This window comes from Heptranchias perlo, chromosome 1, assembly GCF_035084215.1.
Source record: "Heptranchias perlo isolate sHepPer1 chromosome 1, sHepPer1.hap1, whole genome shotgun sequence".
Lineage (NCBI taxonomy): Eukaryota > Metazoa > Chordata > Chondrichthyes > Hexanchiformes > Hexanchidae > Heptranchias > Heptranchias perlo.
This window is the reverse complement of record NC_090325.1, coordinates 81,871,977-81,884,959: the sequence shown is the minus strand read 5'-3', so window position 1 is coordinate 81,884,959 and position 12,983 is coordinate 81,871,977. Positions and strand designations below refer to the sequence as shown.

Here is a 12,983-nt window from a genome sequence, read left to right as displayed (position 1 = left end):
ATCACTGTATGCTGGTCACTGTATACCCCTCTTCCTCTACAGGAAAGTCTTGGTTGTCATGTACAGTAAAGGTTAATTTTCTATTAGCTAAAGATAAGTTACATCCTGATCTCCCCTGGTGGCAATTTTTTGGGGATATTTTATGTTCCCATCCCCTAGGGTATGTCTGCAAGTTCTGGCTAAAGGAATAAATTATTTGTTATTACACCAACGCAGACTGTTTTGCATGGTTTTGTTTCCTTAAGTCTTAATGCAGAATAATGGGCATATTGTTCTTGATATTGTAAGATGGTCATTAGAGGTAGTTTCCATTACACTATAAGCAAGGAGTTTTAAAGCTAGCTTTTACTGCTGATTTAAAAACCTGGGGTTTTCAGGCTTTTTGCAGTTTTATTTTTTGCATCAAAAACCAGGAGTAAATCAGTTTTTATTTTGAGCATCCCTAAACCTTAAGAAAACAATCTTACCCTCGAGCCTGCTCCGCCATTCAATAAGATCACGGCTGATCTTCTACCTCAACTCCACTTTCCCGACTTATCCCCATATCCCTTAATTCCCTTAATGTCCAACAATCTATCGAGCTCAGTCTTGAATATACTCAACAGCTGAGCATCCACAGCCCTCTGTTAACAAGGCACAATTAGGCAGAATGACAATCAACGGTGATTTATACTGTTCATGCACTATTGAGATCTCATGCCTAATGGCCTGAATAATATCCTCTTGTCCTCCTGCCAAGAAAAATGTTAAACTTGCAAACGATCATATCCCTACCCACATCCACAGTTTAAGATAGTTTAAAGGATCTTGGTCTCCCATCTGCTCCGAAATGGAATTAATTCTTCACCCCCTCACCCCCCATTTCCATTAGGGAATCGCAGCTCCATCCCTTAGTCTACCCATTTTCAGGAGCCCATGTCACCATCACCGTAACACAATATAGTGAAATGGTTATGGTGCATTTAGCTAATTAGCTATGGATGGCCAAATGCATTTGTAGAATGATGGAATCCGGACAAGCATACTATTCACTCAGGGAGATACTGGCGCACAAGCTGGCGCACACGCACAGTTACTAGGAAGAGATATCATTGTTAGGATAGTTTAGGACTAATTTCTGCCCACATAGACTTAAAATAAAATCAGAAATCAATGGAAGTACTCAAAATCTCAAGGTGGAAAATGGTTATGGTGTTCAGGAATAAACATCAAATTAAAACTTCTAAATTAAACAAAGATTAAGGGCATCAATAAGTTTTGAATTTTGGCCCATTCTGTCATGACCAGTCAATCCCTTTTTCAGCAATATGACCAACAATATCAGCAAGCAAACTTACCCACAGTGGCTTCACATCCAGAATTTAGTGCTGAAAGTCAGTTCTGGGATGCACGTGCATAACACTAGTGATGTACGCATCAACATGCACAATGTCATCATCATGCAATGTATGTGATATCACCAGTGTGTTGACCGGAGGTCATCGGTTACGGTTATTGGCTTAGTACAAAGAGGAGAAGAGTCAATTCTCTCTTAACTCTCAATTCGCTTTATTCACATAGTCAGATCATATACCTATAGCTTATACGTCTGGTTAGATATAGACATGCAGTTTGCACCAGGTTATACAGTTTTATACCCAAACTAGGATCTAAACGCACACCCACTAGGTTTCTCTGACACTCCGAGTGGTCACAGAATATAAAGGCTATTACCCGAAAAGGAGAGCTGACGCTGGTCAGGTGTTCCATTCTCTCCCTCTTTCGACGTCGTCTCTACCTACCTGACGTAGGTTCTTCCACTTCCGCGATGATTGGTTTCCAGCGTCTTCGCTCTGGCTCCCCCCCCGCCCCGAGATTCTTCATTCTTATTCCGAATCTTATCTCTTCAAGCTGTGCTGTCTCTCTCTCTCCCGTTGGTTTAGGCTTGCTCGCCTAGTCCGTGTCTTCTCCTCATTGGCTCTGTCCCAAGGACTTAGGTAGCATTACCTCATTACTCCTTTTCTAAATAAGGACTTGTGTCTTAGCACATCTCCTTTGTCTCTCACGAAACTTAGCTAATTCAAACCGGTTCCAGCCAGCTCAGGCCAGCGACTGAACTCAGGTTACTTCAGTTCAAAAGTTGCTTTTGCCTGTGTGTCAGCAGTTCGGAATAAACTCAATAGTTTCTGCAGCCCCTGGTCAACAAGTGCAACATGCACACATCTCGGAATCCACTAAGAGTAGGAGAATTTGCGCTTTTGAAAGGTCAGAATCAAATAGTAATTGATTTTTAATCGATCCACCAACTGAGAAAATCCAGAAATTTATTGGAGGAAATCAGTAAAAAAATATTAAAGGCCTCTAATTATAGGTATATCCAGTTTTACAACTTGAAATCTGGTTAGCTTACACTGAGTGTCCCATTGTAATCTACATCTTGTTCTCCTTACTGTAAATGGGGTCTAATAATGCTAATGTAAATATCATACCATAAAACTATTCAAGAAGGCCTGAACTGGTACAATGTGTCATTGACCGATACAATTAACTGGAAGACCCGCATTAAAATTGTAACTTCTTGGTGTCACTCTCAAGCTTTCCCCAGAGAATAGTCAATCTTGGTCAACAGGTCACCAACCACAGCAATCAATGAAGGCAAATACCTTGTAATTGGGTTCTCTAATTATTAGCGTAAAAACACTCAAATAAATTTTGAAACTGCAGAAACAATTCCACTACACAAAAATGGGTGGGGCAGCAAAGTGTCTAGGAATTGAAGTCTGCTTAGTGTGTCAGGGAAGGCACTGGCATAAGTGCTGGTTGCTGGATGGAAGACTACAGGAAAGTCAATGTGGCTTCAGAATAGGATATGATGGCCTGTCCAGATGCCTGGAAAGTACTGGGAGTGTGTAAAAAAAAAGAAGTGCTTTATTCACTTTAAACAGATGTACATCTCAGTAAAGAGAGATGATGACTGGGAGTTGCTGAAAATCTTATACCATGATCATTTTGAATGACGGAGCAGGCCCAAAGGGCCGAATGACCTACTCTTGCTCCTATTTTCTATGTTTCTATGTTTTTATGGAGTAGCTGTGAGGAAGATCAGGCAGTCAACTTAAAAAAGGTATAAAAAATAAGCCAGGAACCAGTAAAAGCCTGAAATAAGATTTTTTTGCTAGATCGTTGGTTGTTGTTATCATGACGACTTAGAAGCTGGGTGTTGAAAGAAAGAAATGGAGCTCAACATCAGTATCTCAAAAATCAAAATTATGCCAAAATACAAAGAAAATGAAGGAAGACTGAAAAATATGGACAATAATGGTGAGGACACAGAAGTGCTGGATGGGTTTATACACTTGAGGTTAGTGTCCTTGTGACAAGGTACAAGTAAGAATGGAGACACTCTGTTCTAGGTAGAAGTGTTTCTGGCAAGCTATAGAAACAATTTAATTGTTCATTCAGAAGACCACAAGTTCATCTTGCCTTCCCATCAAATTATCCCTTTTTGTTTCCCCCTGTAAGTTGTTTTCTGTTCAACATCTTGCAGTGGCAATTTGTTCAATTGATAAAGACATTGGGGTAAATTTCAACTTCCAGCCCAGAAGGGAGCGGGGGAAGATTCCCAGGTGTGAAACCCGGAAGATAAGTGGGCAGTTAATGATTCAATTGCACTTCCAGGTTTCACACCTGGCAGCCAGCCTGATTAAACTGGCTGTCAAGCAGGAAGGCCTGCTGCAGCAGGGGATCGATCGATCAATCAATCATAGGCCAGAGAGAAGATAGTCTGGGGGGGGGGTCCCCCAAGGAGGGGATCGGGTGATTGCTGAGGATTGGATCGGGGGGGGCGGAGTGATTGCTGGGGATTGGATCGGGGGGGGGGGTGTGATTGCTGAGGATTGGATCGGGGGGGGGGTTGATGAGGAAGGGGTCTGGGGGAGGGGGGTACTGAGGAAGGGGTCCGGGAGGCGGGCGGGGGGGGAATTCTGAGGAAGGGGTCCGGGGTGGTGGTGGCTGGAGGTCGGGTGGAATTGGAGGTAGGTGGGGGTTGGCCGATCGCGGGGCTCCTGTAAGCCAAGTGAGCTTGTTAGCCTGGATGAAGCACTCCTGCTCCTCCAGGCCCACAAGCTGTGCAATAAAAGACTCACCTCATGGATCCGGCCCTTCCCGCCTGCTTTCACGTGACATGATTCGGAAGCGAAAGGAAATCCGAACAGGTAAGGTTAAATTGATTTTATTATTCCAATACACAAAATATTAAGTAGCTCAAGTATTTCAATGAGGTACATTGCCCTTTTAAGTATCGGCCCGCTGGCTTTAAGTGGAGGCGGAATTTCTTGGTGTCTTCTCTCCAAATGAAGATAAACCTCTCTGGGTCAAACCCAGAAGCAGGCATGTTGGAGCTGGGATAAGGTCCTGTTCTGAAAACAGAGTATTTTTACTCCCCACCCATTCTTGGGGGTTAAAATTTACCCCACTGTATCTGAATTGTTCATTATTTTAGATTTGCTTTTCTTAAAACCATGCCCCTAGTTCTGGACTTAAATGTTTCCAATTTATTGGACCCTTTCAAAATCTTAAAAACTTCTGTCTCATCTCCCCATGTATCTATGCTTTGATGAAAGATACATTTTTAGTTTTGATTATGCAGCAGGACAATGGAGAAAACCACAACTGAAGTCATAGATGCAAACAAGAAAAACCTGAAATTCTTTCCTCAAGAGAAAAGTCCCAGAGTATACAATTACTCTTCATTGCTCAGTCTTCTTAACTTCTGGTATTAATTTTGTCGCCTTCTGCAGAACCCTCTTCACCAACCCTATCCCTTTTGAACATAAATGAAAAGGATAGTGTAGAAAGCTAATCGGCACTTTCATATGGTGCCAAGAGCTGTTGGAGCACAGAAGCAAAACTGGATATTTCTGGGTATCAGCCAGGAGGGCAGAATAGTCAAAATTGAAGTAATAAAAAATGGTATGAGTGAAGTAATAGTAGGTGTTAAAGTAAAATCATTGCGATGGGCAAAGTATGCATGCCACATGACAGGAGGTTGCAAAGTGATGGGATGGGTTCTAGCTGAAAAAACACAAGTGGAAGGCCAAACCTGAGCTGGTAGAAATATGTATAGGAAGGCTGTAAAAGGAGAGAGTGATAACCAGCAGAAAGTACTGAAATGTTTAATCTATAAAATACAATGGGCAGCGTTTAGATTCAACCAAAAGTTGTTTTGATTGTATTCTTCTAAGCAGTGAAACAAGTTTTCACTCAAAAAGAAACAAAAGGCCATTACCATTTTACAACTGTCCACTCAAGATTTCATCTCAGCAAGCATGCATTAATTTTGACTTTCTTAACACTTGATAAATTACCTTGCAAGGCTTAAACCTGAAATAGAGGACAGACTAATTATGGCAAGAGGGGAGAGGCAAGCATTTTTGTTAGCTCAAAGTCTCTTATCAATTATTTTAGTCATTACTGTACTGTGTGGGTTACAAATTGTATTATAGTATTTCACACAAACATTTGTGTTCAGCCTATTTTGCTGCTGACAGGTAATAAGGTCTGGGATCTGTGGGAAGAAGTAATTGAGACTCTACTGTTCTCTCCATCTCCATTAATCATGGTCACTTTTACTGGTGCAAGGTACCAACTTTGTATTTCCAGTTTTTTTTTTAAAACTGAATTCTAATTCCCAAACTGCCATGGTGGCATTTGAACTTCCGTGGATTATTAGTCCAGACCCCTGGATTATTAGTCCAGGAACATAATCACTATACTACCCACTGTAAATTAGTATTACATGGTTTAAAATGTTCTTTACCAAACACAAGACAACTTTTGGAGGATAAAAATATTTACTGTACTGCTGGTTGTTTTTCCACAGTTCATTGCACATAATGTTTCATACACCTAGCATTGTGCCTCACTAAAACCCTAGTGACAATGCATACAATTGAGATTATGACTGTGAAGCAAAATCATAACAATATTAATGAAAAGTAATTTGATAACATTTCTGAAGATAAGCAGACTCAATTTGGCAGTGACATTTCAGTATAGAAGAAAAGTAACTAGAATGGAGTACAGTTTATACAAGGAAAATTTACCATGAAAACAAATAAATCTGATCGTTCGCTCGCCAAGCTCAACTGTTAATGTATGGAGGGCCCAATCGTGGGGGGGGGGGGGGGGGGGGGGGGGGGGGGGGAGTTTCAGGCTGATATTTCTGAAATACATAACCCTCACAGCATTGTGAGAGGACCTTCACCTCATGAACTGCAGCGCTCCAAGAAGGCGGCCCACCACCACCTTCTCAAGGGCAACTAGGGATGAGCAATAAATGGTGGCCTTGCCAGCAATGCCCACATCCCAAGAAATTTTTTTAAAATCTAATAATCAGAACTGAGAGTCTGGGGAAATTTTGTTATTTTATATATATTATACACAAATTAGAATCAAATTTTGCTACTTGTAAGTGGTTCGACTCTCACGGCTCTTGTAACAATGTCCATGAAATTAGCACTATCCTGGAGGTCAATATTAATCTACCCTGAAAAACTAGTTACTGCATTAGTATTAACGCTAAGATTTTATTAACGCACAATGGTGACCATGTCAAATTTTCATGCTACGTCCATTTGAATTGTGAAAAACCATCCAGCAAAGCAATTATAGATTTTCCATTGCAAACCTAGGTTGTGTCTCTGGAGAGTATTTGAACAGTATAACATTAAGTGAAGTACTGATAGTTAGGCCTATCACTGGTGGTAGCAGTGATAGAAACAATGAATTAAGAGTTAGCACACAACATTAAAGCACTTTGGCACAGTGTGATTTTTCCTACAGCAGTGTTGTCCAAAAGAAATTTCTGACTAACCACTAGTGTGCCATTCAGCAACGGAGGAAGTAAAGCACTCAACGATCAAATAACACACACACACACTCTGCTTTCTGTCTTTCCATTTTACTAACAAATGCACAAAAAGGATAAAGTATACATGCATACATCGTGCAAATGAGTATTAAGATCACACGCCCAATGACAGTATATATTACCCTTTTTTTATTTAATTAGAAGTGAAATTAGCCACATCTAGATTCCCAATTAGCCATATCTGGCAAGTGGCTAATGTACTGAACAAGTGTCCTGTAGAAAATTGCTGCAATATGCTTAATAAGTTCTGCTAATAGCAGTACTGTATTAGAATTCTCCTCCACGCTTGAGAAAATGACAAAGGGATTTTATACCTTTTTGACCATTCTTACACACACAATTTACACTAATAGAAATGGATCCCACATCCTGTATGGCAATATTGTGGTAAATGCACTGCTGAATATATTATTTAATGCCATTCATTGAGTACATTTAAAAGTTAACAAAAAGTGTGCTCAATTTTGGAACAAATATCCTTTCCTAAAGATGCAAAACACATTTCATCCAGAACTCCTCCACCTACATTCCATCCCAAACAAAATCCCACTCATGTATCACTCTGATCCTCGCCAACATACACTGGCACATCATCATTAGCGCATCAATTTCCAAAATCCTCATCTTCAAAGCCTCACCCCTCCTTATTTCTACAAGCTCAAGCCCTACACCCTTGCTGCACTCTCCACTTTTCCAACACTGATCACTGCACGTATTCTCTAACTTCTGCTTTACCATCGGTGAGAGAACCTCAGCTATCACACTTCCATACTTTTGGAACTCCCTTCCTATATCTCTTTGTCTTGCTCCATCTCGCCACATCTTCAAGATTCTCCTTAAAATCTATCTCTTCGACAGCACCTTTGACCACCTCCTACTCCAGCTCAAGTCTGACCCTTAACTGTGCAGCACCTTGGCATATTTGCCTAACATAAAATTTCTTCATAGTCTTCAAATAAATGCAAGTTGCTAGTTCAGTACTATAGTGATTACGGTATTGTGTTTGCAACCCATAGGTTGAGAGTTCAAATGGCAAGAAGTTGTGAAATTGAACTCACTGAATTTGCTAACTTGTGAGCTGATACCAAATAAAATTACCAAGAAAGCTGCCAGTTTGCCATAAAAACTCAACTGGTTTATTAACATCCTTCAGGGAAGGAAACCTGCCACCTCTACCTGGGTCTGGCCTACACGCAACTTCAATCCCACACTATGTGAACAAGCTGCTCAGTTGTAAAAGCAATTGCTATTTCAAGGCAACAGGCCACCATCACCTTCGCAAGGCAATTAGGGATGGGCAATAAATGTAACCTTTTAAGCATCATCCACATCCAGAGCTTTAAAAAAAAATCACTTACAGCAAGGTAAATACGAAGCAATAGCTGAATTTAAAATTAGCATGGTATTTACCTACTGTCTCAGAAACAAAGGTGCAACTCATTCTAAACGATTGTATGGGGCAACACTTCGCTAGTTATTTAGCAGTTTAACTACAGCGATAGCTTATTACACCATACAAAAGTCACAAGGGACTAATGGCATTCCTTCCTTTTTACACAGAAAAAGACAATACATCAGGTGACCTTCTCCCCTCCCCTCACCCCCACCAGATTTTTGAATCTAGATATACTGCTGTTTACCAAACTACTTTATTTTTTCATGATCCACTATTGCAAATTTGTGGATCTCATCCACTTTCAATGTTAGCTGTTACTTTCGACAAACATATACACACCAGACAAGTAAGGCAGATTTATTGCAAAGAAGTTTGCTTCGTTGACCTTGTTATGCATCACCAACTCCAGCAATGTAGCCCACAGCTTTACACAGAATGTGAAAATGCTTTTCGTTCAGAAGCATCTCTAGGAAACCATCTTTTGGACAGCTAATTTTAGCTCTATTCCAATGGTACTTGTAAATACCTTAATGCATATTTAAGTATGGTTTACAAAGGTTTCTAATTCACACTCTGATTAATCTTGGTCAGCTAACATAGAATCAGTGTGAAACCACTTTAGTGACATCACTGAAGGGGAGGAATCCCAGGTTGCACAGTGGTTCTTTTTCGAAGGAAGACCCAGCAGGGTGCCAACCAATCAAGAAACCCATGATGTCACCTGGATATGCAGGTTCACAGCCAACATATTTATAAAATTCATTTTTTTTTTAAACCACACCGACATGGGAAGGAGGATCTTTGAGCAGAAAGTACTTCCCCCAGACTTTTCTTTCCCTTTTTGAAGATTAAAATATTTAAATATTTATTTTTTCATATTTAGAGTTTGCAGTATGTCACTTTAAGGAGGTCATTTCCATTTGTTTATGCAAGTCTGTTGATAATTATCAATAGTAATGTGTCAATGGCTGATAATCAATTAAAACTTCAGATTTTTAAAATATTTTGTCATCAATTTGTAATTTTAGCTGCAGAATTGAGATTTGATGGCAATGACTGTGCAAATCTTTACCTTATTAGTTTTATCTGGCTCAATTTTTATTTTAATCATTCTTTGTGGATCTAAATTACCTGGTACTAACCTTAAGATAGTGCTGAATCCATTATTTTATTAATGACAAAACACAACTTGCAATGAAAGTAGGTATTTCTAGAATGATTAAGATGGAATAAGAGTATTTATTTTTTCCCTATTTATTTCTTCTCCTCACGTATGATTTCTTCATTACACGTAGTCTATTACTCCCCATTATGTGCAGTTTTGAGATTTTCTTCACAATATTCTACACAAATACTGCATAAACAATAAAACCTATGCAATCATTGTCAAGACTAGTTTGCCCAATTTACTCAAAAACTTTCTGTAATAATGCTTATGGAGTTTCAGATGAAGCAATTTGTTATATGTACCAATTTTTTTCAAACCTAAAAAGTACTATGCACTAGGAGAGTTTTGGTCCACATTAAAAAAATGGTGTTCCCACAGTATACAGATGTAAATATACAGAATGACAAACACCCTTTGCAGTCATTTAGAAAATGTTTTGCTTGCTGAGTTGTCAATTTGTGACAGTACATTGAAGTTGGGCTGAGAGTTTCTCCAGCAGCAAGTATATAATGATTTATTGCAGCAGAACTGAACTGATTTAGGAAGCACTTACACTGCAGCTACTAGTTTGAAACAGGTAGCTGCAGTTTCATTCCAACCAGAATCATGTTAACATTGCTTGGTTCCAGCCTGGCTCAAACTTTTTAAGTGTCCTGTTTCAGAAAGGCTCTGTGTACACTTGGATACCATACATGTGCAGAGCTCTGTTCCGACAAATAAAAATTAAAATGCCTGGAGAGCAGGGAGAGTCTCCATTCTCTAAAATATTTAAATTGATCGAGGTAAGGTAGGTTTAAAAAGTGTGCATGAGGTCCAACCATTAGCAATTAATAAACTTGCAGTGTACACCCAGCCTTTGTTTATATGCATTTAAAGCAGGATTATCACTGTTTTGAGGAAAAGAGCCAAGAAGACCAATTAAAGTGTAATCAAGAACAAAGTACTTGCTTTCTGATGTGAGATGTGATTAATTTTAGAGGATGGGGGCCGCCAATCTTTACAGGGCAATGTCCTTTTAAAGGACAAAAAGCGGCACTTTTTAACATCTTAAAAACGGTCTGTCAAGTCAGTGCAATTGGCAACACTTACGTTAAACCAGAGGAGCCACCTCTTAACTAGGAAGGCTTATAATTGATGGCATAATACTAAGAAAATCACATTGATTTATAAGGAAGTCATAAAAGCAGAAGCACCAAATCTTTGGATGTCTGAGTTTTCCTTTTTTAAAAAAAATTAAACCTTTTAAAATTACTACTAAGAGGTCAGTCTCAGGATTTGGTGGAATTACACGCACACACACAAAAAAAATATTTTTTTAAAAATGCATGAATGAAGACACCCCCAGCTCCAGACACAGCTCCCCGCATGTGGACGGATGGTCACTCCATCCATGCACTACACTGACAGATGGAGATTGGGGGGGGGAGGGGGCTCGTCATAACACCTTATTTGGCAGGAAGTAAACGGGAAGGAAGCCAGATTGGTGGCGAAAGCCCAAGGCCAGGCAAGTATTTGACAGATGGGCAGAGAGCATTGCCCCGCCCCCCCCCCCCTCCCTCCTCCCTCCACAAAACAAACTTCACGCGCAGACTCAGGGAACGAATAACGTACTCGCACAATTTTAAAATAAATTATTCTATTAAATACCTACCTTTACTTAATGCCTCCGACAGATGAGGCACCCCTTCCCCCCTCTCCTCCCCTCCAATGTTTCTCCTTCACTTCAACAACCCTGAAATAAAGCTGACAGATGAACCGTTGGAGGGAGTTCGTTAGGAACCAGAATGTTTGCGCTCAGACGTTCTCCCTGAGCCGCCACACCGACCCGGCTCGCGACGCCCGCTGCATTTCTCAGTTGCCGACACGCAAGAGCCCGAGATCTCGAGCCCTTTCAAACCAGCAGCACTTTCACCGGCTCCCGGCGCAGTGCAACCCAACCTGATGGCACCGCCAGCTGGCCGTGATTGACAGCTCGATCAGCCACTCGCGCCCTGATCACATATCTGTACTGAATTATAGTTTTTTTTAAAAAAAGTGTGTCCTCAAAAAAAAACACCAAAGGCAAGCGACTACTGAACCAATGCTGACGCAGTTTACCATTCAAACGAACTGAAATTTATTTCAAAAGTCTATACATTGTCAATGCCAATAACTCGTCTTTTTTTTTGTAAATGTCTAACATCCTGATGCACAATTCTATATAAAAAAAATCTGATGCTTTCGATCCAGTACTTACATAACAATGCTACCACTGCAACGTTGCCAGGTGGAGGATTCCTGCTACTTAATATCTGTTCTCGCTTTAAGCCGGGGACACCTAAAAGTAAGATTTTTTAAAAAAAATACCATTTGCATAATTAAATGACGTTTATTTTACAAGTGATCCTTAAGCCGTAGGGCATTTTGCGACTTGTCTGCTGTAACTTTCAATGTTGCTCAAAGGGGTTTTTCCCCCCCCCACTCCTTGCTCGTCCTGACAGCGCCGCCTGCGGGCTCGCGCTCCGGCTGGACTGGGCTCTCGCGCGCGATGGTATCTGGGAGAGTTCCACTGACCTAATTCTTTTTGTTGTTGTGATTGAGACACAACGTTCCATTGCGGGCCTGCTCCCCGTGCAGGCGGCGGGGCGGCCACTGCAGCACAGGCACAAGCATCCTTATAAACTGATAGCATTGCAGAGAGAGAGAGAGAGAGAAAAAACGATCAGCAATCAGACAAATGATTCAAAACTAAAGTAGAATGTCTTTTTGCGGGGGTGGGAGGCGGGATTTCCTGTATTAAGTGTGGTTGAGAGCTCAGATGTTTTTGTTGCCAATGAAGAACGAACGTTCCTAAAAAGCCAAGGCTGGGAATCGCGCAGCATTGTGGGGATTGACCTAGCTTTTTTTTTGTGGTGTCAATGTTTTTGCAGAAATTTGCGTGTGCAATCGGTTCTAAGCAGCCACTTGTTGGCTTAATTTTATCTCGCTCCCCCCTCTTTTCCCCTCCCATAGCTTTGAAATTGAACCTTAACCGTGGACAAATAAGCGGTACAGGATCATTCAATAATTGTAGAGTAAAACCAGAATTGTATGATAATGGTTCATGTTTATAGCCTTAAGTGGGTCCCACTACTTTTTTTAAAAAGAGGGAATATTATATTGTATCAAGCTGAGTAAATTTCAAATCCTGAGGGTATTGTTCGAGGGGAAAAAAAATCTAACTCACAATAATGTTTCTTCATCGGTCGTGTCCAATACCACCACTGTGGTGGAATTAAGCTAATTAGGTATTGTCACCAATAGGAAGTGGGGGGACAATACTCACCCAATCCATTGTCTGGAATGTGTAATGTGATCCAGTCTGCTGCAGAGTAATTCAAGTTCTCCGCAATAATTTGATCAAGTCATTTGCATGCAGGCTACAGAGTTCAGACAAGGCTCACTGCTAACACTATTGATTTCAGAGAACAGACCACTAACAGTACCAAATTCAGAGAATGCACAGCGCTCACTTTTTTAAAAGTCGTTCA

The 12,983-nt window shown here is 40.5% G+C and overlaps 1 protein-coding gene across 8 annotated transcripts in view; it reads right to left on the bottom strand.

Annotated features, from left to right (window-relative positions):
* clocka (clock circadian regulator a) overlaps positions 1-12,154 on the bottom strand; it is a 168,527-nt gene extending 156,373 nt beyond the window's left edge. For 5 of the 8 annotated variants that reach the window (XM_067987237.1, XM_067987274.1, XM_067987279.1 and 2 more), the window contains exon 1: positions 11,126-11,402. The gene's annotated coding sequence lies outside the window, so the exon portion shown is untranslated. Of the gene's footprint in view, positions 1-11,125; positions 11,403-11,710 lie in introns of those variants that run through there. The other 3 variants (XM_067987247.1, XM_067987288.1, XM_067987266.1) reach the window with 1 other exon arrangement.
* Between the last annotated feature and the right edge of the window lie 829 nt (positions 12,155-12,983).